We start from the raw sequence: 14983 nt of genomic DNA on the forward strand, positions 1-14983 counted from the left end.
CCACACAGGAATGCCAGAAGGGATTTGAACTCAGGCAGATGTGCAAACTGTCTAAAATACAATCAGAAAAAAACGTTCCTCCTTCACAAACACATTTTGTCTGACATGTAACAGTAAAATCCAAGTCCAACCATGACATTATAAAGCCAAGCAACTTCAGTTAGCACAATCATGTTTCATTTGCAACTAGAGCAAGGTGCCATAACGCACGTCTACCACTAGGCTGTGCTGTTACACCATTCTTCCATTTCTGCTTTGTGACCGACTTAGTAAATAAGGCCAGATGATGATGGCAGCATATATTATTGCCTGATGTAACGATCACTAGGGACTGCCATCTGAATTAAAACTACAACACTTGGCTTCAGTGCGTAGCATTTCTGACTGAAAACACATTAGTATTGGGTCAAAATGTCAAAAATTATGACACGTTCATGTGATATGTGCAAAAAAAAAAAAAAAAAAGGACATTCAAACACACCGGTACCATCAAAGAGTTGTATTAAGTTTACTTTTAATGACCCACTTATTTGACCTTAAAATTTAAGTTAAATTTTGCCAAAAATGGCACAGTCAACCAAACATTTTATGGGAAAATGTGGGTCAACACCTTCACAAATTGTGTGACAATTCAGGTGAGTGAAAATCTAAAGAAGACGTTCCTACGTGTGTGTGTGTGTGTGTGTGTGTGTGTGTGTGTGTGTGTGTGTGTGTGTGTGTGTGTGTGTGTGTGCCTCAAAGGTTTACCAGTGTCAGTCATGGAACATGTGATGGTAACCATTGAACCAGAAATTGACATTTTAACTCAAAGCTGGCTGTTCGGTAAAATATTCATCTATTTTCAATACCACCTCTCCTCATTAGGGTTGCGGGCGAGCTGAAGCCTCGACCAGCTGACAGTTAGATTCTTCAAACTCACACGCATGCTTTTGGAAAGTGGGACGTAGCATCCGGAGAAAACAAGCGCAAGGATGGGGAGAATATGGAAACTCCACACAGAAAGGCCACAGCCTGGATCGAGAGTTGCCAGCCAATCGCGGGGCACACAGAGACGAACAACCATCCACGCTCGCACTCACACCTAGAGACAATTTAGAGCACAGGTGTCAAACTGCGGACCTGCAGGGCCGTTGTCCTGCATGTTTTCCAAGTCTGCCTTTTGCAACACACCTGATTCAAATGATCAGATCATCAACAAGTGCTGCAGAAGCCTGACATTGAACCTGTTCATTTGAATCAGGTGTGTTGCAACAGGGAAACTTGGAAAACATGCAGGGCAGCGGCCCTCCAGGACCTGAGTTTGACACCCCTGATTTAGAGTGTTCAATCAACCTTCCATGCATATTTTTGAAATGTGGGATGAAACCGTAGTACCCGGAGAAAGTCCACGCAAGCCCAGGAGAACGTGCAAACTCCACAAAGGAAGGCCGGAGCTGGAATTGAACCCTGCACCTCTGCACTGTGAGGTTAACGCGCGAACCACTCGAATACCGGCCCACCAGATTGCCTCCTGTACACTATTTTATTTCTTTCTTTTTTGTAATGGTGGAGACAAACTTTACTTGACATAAGATAAGATATCCTTTATTCGTCCCACACTGGGGAAATTTACAGCCTCCAGCAGCAAGAATGTATGTAGAAAGAAGAAAGAGAAAAAAACAACAAACATCTTTCAATTAAATGCAATATGAACACAAAATGGATAATGGACATGAATTCCTGCAAGACATTTGTTCTCCCAGTTCAAACAACTTCAATGACAACCAGAACCACTGAACAGATAAAGTTTTCTTTTTCTTTTTTTTTTTCCTCTGGGCTTTCACTTGTCCCCATGTGGGAAATCACCTTGTTAATCACCTGTCCTGGGCCAACCAGAAGTAATTAAGACATCAGCAGCCTTATCCAGAAGAGGAGAAACCAGATCATTTGGGAAATTTGCGTCCAAGCAGGAATTCATACTTTACATGACCTGTGCATTAAGTTGTGGTTTTGTAGTTTCCATTTTCTCTCACGGTGGGAACCTTAAAAACAGTTTAAAGCAATAATATGGAGTCATTTAAGCCCTTTCTCATCCTGCCCAATTCCCATCAAAAGAACCTTTGAATTGCTGGATTTAGCCGTGATATGAAGTGAAATACTTGAAACCAGAAATATGCTCTGAGCTGACCTGAAAATTAATAACTGCTTGAAAATAATCTTGGTCTCGGGCCGCCCGCTTGTTATATTATACTAAGAACAGCATCATGGTCATTGCCATGGTGACTTCTGATCGCCTACTTCCCAAGTTCATAGACTACAAAACAACATAACGGGGAAGAATTAATACTTAAATTCCTCTTAAAAATGTTGTGCAAAATAATTATACATTGCGATTGCTTTACGGTTTTTCGGGCTTTGATTCCCCAAAGGGAATCTCGCAGGAAATCCCTCATGAAAACTTTCACTGAAGCAACAAAGAAAACCCCCCAAATAAGTTTGAGTTAAGTTCATTCCATGAACCAAACGATTCATGCAAAGCAATGTCCCAGAAAAACTGTTTTGATGTGTAACCCCAAGCAGGTCAAATCAGCGAATCTTCAGTCACTCAGCATGTGTGAAACATTCTTCTTAGGGATCTGTCAACTGGCCTCAACATCAAGGAAAGTGGGTAAGCAGGGCAGCAGATGTGCTGTCTTTTCAAGCAAGGACTTTTTGGAATTTTTAAAATTTATTTTTGGCAGCACTATAGGAGGAAGGAACTGTTCCTTTTTGGACAAATGGACAACTTGCACAATTAGAAGGCACATACAGAAAAACAATGACAGTGCTCGAGCGGTTAGCACGTCCCCCTCACAGTACAGAGGTCCACGGTTTGAATCTGGGCTGCGGACTTCCTATGTGGAGTTTGGATACATAACATGAGGTGCGCAAAGATCTTTTGTGAAGCCATGTCATGTTTTTGCAAAATGATTACATATTCGTGAATTCGAATTAAATAATGATGACAGAGCAGACGTGCTTGGAGGGTGGGGGGGGGGGAATTGTAAATAGATGGTGACAATTGTGAATCGTCATTTGGTAGATGGCAACAAATGACTCAGCTTTGTCCTACTTTTCAAGACGTATTCCACAATGCTGTGCTCGAGGCCAAAGAAAGGAAAGAGCGAGCTAGCCAGGGACATTAAAGAAAGTGTCTCCAAATCCAGACACGGTGCAAGAATAATGAACACGTTTAATGGAATTGCACCGACTAAAGGAGATCGAGAGTGCCAATGAGGACGTGCAAATTAAGTATAAGGGGTAGGAAAGGGCCAGTGATTTGACATTGATACAGTTGCTATGTGGCAAAATTACAGTTCTGGTAAATGTACTTCTTTTGCGCGAATTCTACCAGCTTCACTGTTCTTTCACTGTTCGGCAATTCTGAAGTTTTCAGTTAAATAAGAAACACCCGGCATTATTAGCACCATGGCAGGTGAGGATTAATTTCAGCGGAATTAGCACCAAAAAAAAAAAGTGGCAAAAATGTCATGCAGGTTTTATTGTGTGAGATCCCCATGACACAAAGGACGAACACCTTCTTATTTTTCTTTACTTTAGACGAAGTTACAAATGTAAGACTGTGATTGGAATTCCAGCCGTGCAGGAATATTAAGCAGAATTAGAAGAAGCCCCAGAATGACTGAAAAGGATTTCCTAATGAAGCCTCACAGACCCTGCGCCAAAGTGACCCATTTTCTGTTTCTCCTCTCTCTTCTTCCTCTCCTAACATTGATGCGGCTGCCCTAAATTTGTCACCGGTTGAGAATATACATAAACGTAATCAAAACAGGGAAAAATGACTGGTCAAGCTTCTTCTATTCAATTTCGCCAAACCATTAGCTCTTTGGATTACTTGGATTCGAGTGGGTGAGGAGTCTGACGGGGGTCAGTCTGCATTGGCGGCAGGAAATGTCACAGTGGAAATTACAACAGCACAAATGAACTTTCATTTCAAAAGGCCGAAAAATTAGATTGAGTTGATGACATCACCGTCGATGTCCTTCTACTCTTTAACTCAAATCATTTCATGGTGCCAATATTGGGGGATTCATTTCACTTTCCAAATTTAATCAACTGCAGAGAGTATGCGGGGTTGACTGGAAGTATGACTTTTATTTGAAGGGGAACAAGTGGGAGTACCTGGATGGAGTTCAGCATATTTTGGACACGAATGGAATGTGTGAGTGTTTTTTCGTTTTTTTTTTTTTTTTTATTCAGTGCAAGATAGTACATTGCCTCAGCTGCAGATCGTGTAGGGCAGGCATGTCCAAAGTCCGGCCCGCGGGCCAAATCCGGCCCGCGGTCGAATTTCATCCGGCCCTCGGCCCCTGTCATAAAATCAGTGCCGTCTGGCCCGCAGTTTGGGTGCAATGGAACACGTGTTGCATTGACTGAGGTCTCATAGACTGGTGAGTGATGTTTCATAGAGTACTGCTTCCCTCTAGTGGCTAAATGAGTAATAGCATTCACTAAATGAGTAATAGCATTTAGACACTAGAGGGCATCACTCACGAGTTAACAAGACATCACTCCGTGTTTATATTGACTGACATGTCATATTTCAAATTCCTGTTTCAAATGAACCAAAAGAAATTCTTAAGATTGTTGAAATTAAAATAAAAATGGAAATGTGAAACAGACTGGCTTACTCAAATTTGTTGAACAGTATTGTTGTTCAATGTAAAGAATGTCAGCCAAGGTCGGCCCCCCGACATTTTACCACATAAAATCTGGCCCCCTTGGCAAAAAGTTTGGACACCCCTGGTGTAGGGCAAGCATCTATTTGGGCCACCTGCAGAAGGTCAGTACTACAAAAACCATGTGTTGTATTTGTTTTGGTTGCATCAGCGTGTAGCGCGACTCGTCTCCATGCCGTTGGCATTTACAGAGCTGTTCCTGGGTATCCTGCGGCAAGTGAAAGTTTTGACTTTTTTGTTTAGGAGCAGTGTACAAACTGCACATTTTGTTGACATATTTCCAGGTGTCGGAGCCATGAGTATATAATACGCAAATGGTGCATGCATTCCAAGTTTGCAGCTGAAGGAAAAGTGGACAGTTAAAAGCAGCAATTCAAAAACGGAGAGATGAAAACATTTACATTCATGCTTCTGCCAAAAGGCACCCGACCAAAGTGCAAAATATGCTACGAGACTATGTGGTCGCTGTGAATTTGAAAAGGCATTAGGGCACGAAGCACAGGAATTCTGACACATTTACTCAAACTTCTGAGGTAAGAATTAGAAAAAAAAGTCACAATGTCGTCATCTTAAACTGCAAGAAGGATTCTTCTCAAACACTGAAAAAACAACATCAAGCAACAGAGTACTGACTCAAAGTGTCTGGGCTAAGAATCAATGGATTTGTGGGTAGTTTGAAGGATTAAATTTATTATTATTATTATTATTTATAATATTTATTATTTCTCTCTTCCATATATATATATTAAAAAAAAAAATCCTCATCTCACCCCTCAGGTGGTGTCCGTCCCTCATTCAGCTCGGGTTCTCTACCAGAGGCCAGGAAGCTTGAGGGTTCTGCGCAGTATCCTTGCTGTTCCCAGCACTGCACATTTCTGGACTGAGATTTCCGATGTTGTTCCCGGGATCTGTTGCAACCACTCATCTAGTTTGGGGGTCACTGCCCCGAGTGCTCCGACCACCACAGGCACGACTGTCACCTTTACCTTCCAGGCTCTCTCCAGGTCCTCTCTGAGCCCTTGGTATTTCTCGAGTTTCTCGTGTTCCTTCTTTCTGATGTTTCCATCATTTGGGACCGCTACATCCACTACAACGGCTTTCCTCTGCCCTTTATCTATGATCACGATATCTGGTTGGTTCGCCATTACCATCACGTCAGTCTGGATCTCGAAGTCCCACAGCATCTTCGCTCTGTCATTCTCCACCACCATCGGAGGTGTTTCCCATTTTGACCTTGGGGTTTCCAGTCCATACTCCGCACAGATGTTTCGGTAGACTATGCCAGCCACCTGGTTATGGCGTTCCATGTAGGCTTTCCCTGCCAGCATCTTACACCCTGCAGTTATGTGTTGGATCGTCTCAGGTGCCTCTGTGCACAACCTACACCTTGGGTCTTGTCTGGTGTGGTATATCTGGGCCTCAATGGCTCTGGTGCTCAGGGCCTGCTCCTGAGCAGCCAGGATGAGTGCCTCTGTGATGTCCTTCAGGCAAGCCCTCTCTAGCCACTGATAGGACTTCTTGAGATCGGCCACTTCAGTTATGGTCCGGTGGTACATCCCGTGTAGGGGCTTGTTCTCCCATGATGGTCCCTCTTCCAGCGCCTCATCTACTGTTCCCCATTGTCTGAGACATTCTCTGAGTACGTCATCCGTTGGAGCCGTCTCCTTGATGTATTCATGGAGCTTGGATGTTTCATCCTGGACAGTGGCTCTCACACTCACTAGTCCTTGGCCTCCTTCCTTTCGGCTTGCGTACAGTCTCACGGCGCTGGATTTGGGATGGAACCCTCCATGCATGGTTAGGAGCTTTCGGGTCCTAACGTCCGTGGTCTGAATCTCTTCGTTTGGCCACCTTATTATTCCTGCAGGGTATCTGATCACTGGCAGGGCATAGCTGTTTATTGCCCGGGTCTTATTCTTGCCATTGAGCTGGCTTCTTAGGACTTGCCTCACTCGCTGGAGGTATTTGGCCGTAGCCGCTTTCCTTGTGGCCAGTTCGAGGTTGCCATTGGCTTGTGGTATTCCGAGGTACTTGTAGCTGTCCTCAATGTCTGCTATTGTTCCTTCAGGGAGTGAGACCCCTTCAGTGCGGACTACCTTTCCTCTATTAGTCACCATCCGACTACATTTCTCAAGCCCGAATGACATCCCGATGTCGCTGCTGTAGATCCTGGTCGTGTGGATCAGGGAGTCTATGTCCCTTTCGCTCTTAGCATACAGCTTTATGTCATCCATGTAGAGGAGGTGGCTGATCGTAGCTCCATTTCTGAGGCGGTATCCATAGCCTGTCTTGGTGATTACTTGGCTTAGGGGGTTCAGTCCTATGCAGAACAGCAGTGGGGAGTGTGCATCACCTTGGTATATGCCACATTTGATGGACACTTGGGTAAGTGGCTTGCCATTGGCTTCAAGTGTGGTTTTCCACATCCTCATCGAGTTTGCAACGAAGGCTCTTAGGGTCCTGTTCACCTTATACAACTCCAAGCATTCAGTGATCCATGTATGTGGCATCGAGTCATAGGCTTTCTTGTAATCAATCCAGGCTGTACACAGGTTGGTACGTCGGGACCTGCAGTCTTGTGCGACTCTTCTCTCAACCAGGAGCTGATGTTTGGCTCCTCTGGAAACATCTGTGCGGAGTATGAACTGGAAACCCCAAGGTCAAAATGGGAAACACCTCCGAAGGTGGTGGAGAATGACAGAGCGAAGATCCTGTGGGACTTCCAGATCCAGACCGACAAGATGGTAATGGCGAACCAACCAGATATCGTGATCATAGAAAAAGGGCAGAGGAAAGCCGTGGTAGTGCATGTAGCGGTCCCAAGTGATGGAAACATCAGAAAGAAGGAACACGAGAAACTCGAGAAATACCAAGGGCTCAGAGAGGAGCTGGAGAGAGCCTGGAAGGTAAGGGTGACAGTCGCGCCTGTGGTGGTCGGAGCACTCGGGGCAGTGACCCCAAACTAGATGAGTGGTTGCAACAGATCCCGGGAACAACATCGGACATCTCAGTCCAGAAATGTGCAGTGCTGGGAACAGCATGGATACTGCGCAGAACCCTCAAGCTTCCTGGCCTCTGGTAGAGGACCTGAGCTGAATGAGGGACGGACACCACCCGAGGGGTGAGATGAGGATTTTTTAAAATATATATACACATAATTCAAAATTTAATAATAATAATAATACAACATTTCTTCCCTAATTCGTTCCAGAAGGCTGTTCGAAAACAATTCAGTTTCAAAAACCGAAACCACGGTCTTTTAAAAAATAAATGTTTATTGTACACGTCTGCTCACAATGGAAAGCGACACGAGGAACGAGAGGAGTCAAGTGATGCATTTCAAGTGCGCTCAGTTTGTTTGAGAATCGAAATTTGTTCGTCATCCGAGGCATAAAAAACCGAATTGGTCGAGAACCGAAAATATACAGTACTAGCTGGTTCGCCGCCCTCCGGGCGGCTCATCTGCTAGTTCCTGCGGAAGGCTGGTAAGGTGGGCCTTCGGCCCACAAAAGTGTTGTTGCTTGGTTCAGCTTTTTGTTCATCTTCATTGCTTATCGCGAAAATAAAGAGATGTTTAGCTCTACTAAATAACTAACAATTTTATTGCAATGCTTGTGGGTAGACAACATTTTTTTCGCTAAGATGCCCGCGCGATCGTAGTGAGCCACTGCCTGAGCGGCGCAGTGGCGGTGCGCAGTGGCGGCGCGCAGTGGCGGCGCGCAGTGGCGGCGCGCAGTGGCGGCGCGCAGTGGCGGCGCGCAGCGGCGCGGTGAAGTAGGTACGTTTTGAAAAGGGACAGACGGAAGGACAGACCGCGTGCGGGACGACGCGCAATATATATATATATATATATATATATATATATATAAGATACTGACATCTGACTTTGGGCGGTAGGCAAGTTACACACTGAACAAACATTCATACTCACATTTACACCTAGGGACAATTTAGAGTGTTCAATCAACCTACCAAGCATGGTTTTGGAATTTGGGAGGAGCCCGGAGTACGCAAAGAAAACCCACACAGGCAAGGGGAGAACATGAAAACTCCACACACGAACCCCTTGACTTCTTGTATAAGAGGTGGATAGGCTAACCAGTCGTCTACTGTGCTGCACGCGTGGAGCATATTCTAGTGTGTGAGTGTGTGTGTGCGTGCGTGCGTGCGTGTGTGTGTGTGTGTGTTTTCTCTCTGTGTCATTCCACCGGTGAAAAACGCCCTGCAGTGAGAACACACACACACACACATATACACACACACTATGGCTTTATCGTCCCAAGCCTTCAGTGCCTTACCTTATCCCATAAAAAAAATCATCCTTCAAACTATCCACAAATCCACTGATTCTTAGCCCAGACATTTACCTCAGACTATTCCTCCTGCTTTCTCCCGTTCCTCATTTCACACTTTTTTCCCTCCCATCTCATCCTGTGTTCTCCCCACCTGCCGAACGGGATTTCTCCCCTTGGTTTAAAACAGCCTCTCACGTCCATTTCCCGCTTTCTCTCCACTCCAAGCTTATAGCTTGACCTCACACCCTTTCCTCTCCTCTTTCTCTCTCCGTTCTTCTCTAAACTTTCATCATATGCCTCACCGCTTGATCTATTAATCTCTCTGTGTGTCTCTCTCTCAGACTTCCTTTTGCTCTCGGCTCCTTTCCTCCCTTGCCACCTTTTCCCTCCTCCTGTTCTGACTCACCCCATTTTTCTCACCCTTCCCAATTTCAGCACCTGCTGCTGCAGACGTCTAGACCAGCGATGGAATGAGCGAGGAGAGGGAAAGACAAATAAGATAAAAGCAGAAAGAATAAAAAGGCCGTGAGAAAGGTTCAAGATTGGACATGCCAATGTGTGTGTTTGTGTGTGTGCGAGCATTGTGTGCGCGGTTTGCGTGTACGCGCGTGTTTGGCTACAAGGCAACAAAACAGCAATCATTCACTGAATCACGCCCACTTCACACCTCTGTCCGCTCGGTTGTCATTTCTTCTCCAAATGTGCTCCACTTTTTGAGACGTGCCCAATTCGCACATGCTATCAAAGTGTAAGAAATATGATCCGAGGGGAATTTCGACATTTTCCTGTCACGATAGGCGCTCGCATTGAATTGAGTGAATGTCGACAAAGTGACGGCAAGCACGGCCTCAGCCAAGTGATGAAGGAAACGAGGACAAACAGATGCTAGATTGCATCTTTATACGACACACATACACACACACCGAAACAGAGCAGCGTCTTTGATCGACTTGTGCGCTTCCTACCGAGTGTGTGTGAGTGCGGTAGGATGTGTTAATTAACCTTTCTCCTGCTGAGCCGAGCTATTAAAACGGCGACTGTAAAGGGCTTTTGTCACGATCATAAACCATAGCACAAGTTGGTTTGTTAAGAACTGTTGAACACATTCAATGACATTGTGCGTCGGGTTGTGCGGACGGCATTGTTCCAAGTCCAGATGTAATTTTCTATACAATTAAATATAGCCTGAGGCTTTCACCAACACGTGTAAAACGCCTCGACATACACAAATCCGAAAAACACAATTATACATCTTGCTCTTGCAATTTTCTTTTCAGAAAATCCTCCTGAAAGTTCCCTGCTTCTTTTTATGTGTTATGTTTATCATTTAATTTGATTAATTTTATTATTTCTTACCCCCCTTAGGTGAAGGCCCATGAGGTCACACTGTGAAGGCCCACAAGAGCGTCAAATGATTAACTCTGACCAAATTGGATATTGCTTTATCTTTATGTTTTTGTGAGGACCACCTTCGAAAAGAACATGACCACAAGAAGAGAAGAATACAATGATGTGAAGAGGACGCTTCAGTCTAATTTATTATATCAGAAACAGCATACAACGAAAAGAGCTAACCAACACTTGGGGGGTTCGTTATTTTACTGATTTATTTTCTACCTCTGCTTACAGAGATGAATGCATACACATGAAAAAGTCTCAAATTGGGGCCAATGTGACAGATGGGCCAACGCAAGAGAAACAAGCGCCTTTGTGCCCTCAAGTGCGTTTAGTGGACAAGCACTAGCCAAAGCTTAGCCGCTAATGAGGTTCGACTCATAACTCCAACTGAGCCCACTCCAAATAGTGGTGACCAGACACACACTACAGGAGGGAGGCTGAGCTATAACACACACACATGCACGCACACACGCACGCGCACGCACACACACACACACACACACACACACACACACGCACACACACACTTCAAAATAACCTTGAGCACCAAAGCAAATCAAACACCAAGGGGTACACTAACACCGTTTCACTTGGCAGTCTCATTTAGACGTTTAAGAACGGTTTCACAGTTTTTTTCAATACCAGAATGTAAAATATTTAACTATTAGAGCTAAACTGATTTATGCCATTGCTTTCGTCCTCTCCACTCACATCCAAACAACAACAACACAGAACGAGCTTACACTTACCAATTTCTCACTAACAACTCTCTTTCATCAAATAGCAGCCAAACGTACAATGTGGATGAGCTGTTCAATATATAGAGGTGATTGTTTGTAAGCAACAGATTACAAATAAACAGGACGTTATCCGGAAAGATGCAGCAAAATGTGCAGTACTGTGACATTCGCGGTTTCATTTTGTCAGACCCTGATTTCAACTCATGCTAGCCAAAAAATAAATAAAAGTACCGTATTTTCCGCAGTATAAGGTGCTTTGGATTATAAGGCACACCTTCAATGAATGGACTATTTTCAAACCGTTTTCATCGATAGGGCGCATAGAATAGAAGCTACAATAGTGGCTGTGGTTGTATTATGCATCCACTAGATGGTTGATACAAAGCAGCTTTAATTATGTTGCGCTTTCACGACCGCTGCAGCTTGAAAAAAGTGCTTTACAGAACATTCAAAATACTACTACAAAGAAATCAGAATATTGATCCAGATATAAGGCAAATTGGATTATAAGGCGCACTGTCGGCTTTTGAGAAAATTGAATGCTTTTATAAGTGTGCCTTATAGTGCGGAAAATACAGTACTACTTTGGTGCCAATTTTTGTAATCTTAGTGTGGTTATGTTCAAGTCATTGATTTTGCTTTTTCATTTGCTTTTCACACTCTTTTGTTAGCAGTATGCACTTTGTACACAGCTCTTCTTTCTTCATGTAGCCAGGATAGTCTTATTTTACCCTACCTTGCCGTTTACCTGGATCGCCCGACCTTGATTATGATCTGGGACTGCCAAAACATGAGTTTGATGACCAACAGTTGGTGTGAGGCGCATATCTTGCTTACGTGTTAAGTCACGTCAGTTTGTGCTAGCGTCGTAGTACGGCTAGGATTGATGAGCCACAAAGAACAGTGGCTTGTTTTTATTGAATCATTGAGCTTCTGAATTTAGTTGTTTATGTAATATTTTCATGCATGCCGTTGATGCTGATTATTCTTTGTCTGTATTTTTACATAACGCAGCATATCAATAAATTAACATGCAATGGCAGTGATGGTGCAAGCACCGAGTAGTCAGGGTGAGAATTGGAGAAGGGATGGTTGCGAAAAGTCTTTGCATGAAAAGTGTTTTAGCATATTGACCATAAATAACAAGAAGATCCCAACGAGCACATACCTTGGAAAAAAAAAAGAAATCTTCCCAGAGCTTTCTTTTGTTCCTAGTACAAGGCATATTTCTTCTCAACTTCAAGTATGGTATCCAAGTCGACTATTACAACACATCATCTCCGCCCAAGAGTAATAAGTTTGAGATACACTCACGCTGCAAGCCCTGATCCGCAAATAAATAATAACAGCGGATGTGCTCAGTAAAAGTTGGAGGTGGTTATGACTAATAGTTTCTGACACTCAGTTAGGAAGCACTGTGGATTATTGTTTTTGTATGAATTGTACAATGCAGTAACACAGCCCTTAACCTCACATTCTCAATGTGATAATTCAATTAGTGTAAAATTTGTCAATTATGTCTTCAGAAACTATTTTTTTCCTACTAAGATGCTAAACGGCGTATTAATTCATTTGCAGTTAAAAGTCGTCAGCCAGTGAAGTGGATAGGAGAATCTACGCAGCCAGAAAAGCATGCGGCTGCCTCCTTTTCGAGAACAGAAATGCGAATTATGGCCTCATTAAAGCAGAAATATGAAATGTAATGCAACCTTAAAGCAACAGCTTCAAATTCACTTTGATGATACACTGGGTGGCAATAAGGAAAAAATATCTCAGCGATTGCCATGGTACCTCAGATGATCCAATTTACTGGGCTTTTAATGTTTATTGGATTACCCAGGACACCTTGTATGTTGTTTTAGCATTAGCCTTGAGCTAACATCAGTGCATTAGTTTTGTTTGGAACTGGGTACTTGTTTCCTACTGGAGACTGGGTTTTTGCATAGTGGCTTCGTTGACTTTAGCTTGCAACAGTAGGGGAGGCCGCATAGCAAACTGCAGTGGTTACCTCGATTTCTGACTGAGCCCACCTGAGTTAGAAGCGGTCCCTTGGTCGATTAGTTTTTTCTTTGTGTTGTGAGGAAAAATTTGAGTGGAGCGCAAACTTCATATTTGCGACCAATTCAGTTAAGTGGAAAAAAAAGCACAGCCCTTCAAGCCATTTATAAACGGTACACCGTCAAAAATAAAAAATGTATATATATTTTTTTACATCTACAGAAGGACTAAACTCATGCCCAGACACTCACACTGCCCATGTTCCTGATGCAACTCTCTAGGCTGCGCCCCTAAAAGGGACACAAATAAAGTTTCTGCATATTGTATTCAAGTAGAAATTATTTTTGAGCAATTTATCTTGGAGTTACATTACCAACGACCAAAAAGAAGATATAATTACAGTTAGGGTTTCAATATGACAGAGTGCTCCCCCCCCCCCCCCCTCCTTATTAACACACGTAACAAAAACTAGCTTGGATTGGAAGAGATGATTGGGTTTTCAATGAATATCAATGAGGAATATTCATCTCACAGACGAGTAAACTGAGTTACGAACTTGGTCACGAAAAGAACTAAGCTTTTCTTATTTTCCTGCTTGGCTCTCGACGAAGGTGGACACTTTTTTGCTCTGCTCCTGTCTGGATGTGGAAGACATCTACATTATCGGCCTTCTGATAGCAGGTATGCTGCTGTTTGGTGTTAGCAGTTTCCTGATCTATCGAAAAATTCAACCGACGGGAGCAACTTTATTGGATGTGAAGAAGCTGCCGGTCTTTTTGGATGGCACGGCGCGGATGTCCAATACTCAGACTCAAGCGGTGACTGAGCTCAACCGCAAAATGGATGCGGTTTGGAGCGTCATTGCAAGATGGACAACAACTTGGAGAAATTGGGATCCGCGCTCAGGAAAAGAAATCGCGGATTTGGCTGATCGGCATTGAAGAGACATAGGCCACGGACTCAAGGCTGTCTGGAATTGTTGGCAGCCGTTCCCAAAACATCTGCTATCTCGACCTTTCCCGTGGAAGAACGTACGCATGGAAGCTAGTGCCCTACCATCACCCCCTCCTTCTCGGCCATAGACTGATAAGCCAGCAGCTGTGGCCTGACACGCACACACAACCAGACAATCACACGTGCATACACACCCTTGTCATCACCGCCTTCATTGTTCCTGGTTTTTCCCCGCGACGAGAACTGATCTGCTGAGCGCTGAAATGGACTGGCAGCTCGCCGGTCGGGCCGCATCCAATCCATCCGCCGCCTCATTACATGTCATGTCTTGTGATTTGTTGTAACTGTCATATACTTTTTTACATGCTGGGTCTTTTCTTTTCCTAGACTTAAATTATCCTCAGAAGAGGGTCGTTCGAGCATGTTTTTTTCCCCCCTCTCCTTCCCGAGTGTTTCACTTTCTCAGCTAAGATCTCGGGGCGCTGTACATAGCGAGTACCGACAGGCCCTTTGCACTGCATCCCATGTTCGTGAAATTGTCTTTGCACGAACGTGTAATGACAATAAAAGCCAATCCAAGCTTGTACGTCAAGGTACCACTATATATCGTTTGCTTAGCTCCACAGGGATCCTTGTTGGGGAATTAATCACTACAAAAAGAGACACTAAACCCATTTTCTCCCCACAATTTCCCATATCTGACCTGAAATGTACTATACCACAAAACATTGCTAATTTTGGCATTCATAAAAATGGTAAAAATTCTGATCTGTTCTTCTGTTAGTTCAAATCACCTGGTTTGTGTCTGCTCAGGGTATGTGCGTTTGCGAAGACAACTTGAGCATTTCGTATCCCTCCTTTAATGTGAGCACAATGTGTA

At 43.9% G+C, this 14983-nt stretch overlaps 1 protein-coding gene across 33 annotated transcripts in view; it reads right to left on the reverse strand.

Moving 5' to 3' along the window:
* The window catches only part of LOC127613869 (receptor-type tyrosine-protein phosphatase delta-like), a 159954-nt gene that overhangs the window by 110649 nt on the left and 34322 nt on the right, over positions 1 to 14983 (reverse strand). The gene's annotated exons all lie outside the window — the stretch shown is intronic.

The sequence above is a fragment of the Hippocampus zosterae genome, chromosome 13 (genome assembly GCF_025434085.1).
Source record: "Hippocampus zosterae strain Florida chromosome 13, ASM2543408v3, whole genome shotgun sequence".
In the NCBI taxonomy this organism is placed as follows: Eukaryota; Metazoa; Chordata; class Actinopteri; order Syngnathiformes; family Syngnathidae; genus Hippocampus; species Hippocampus zosterae.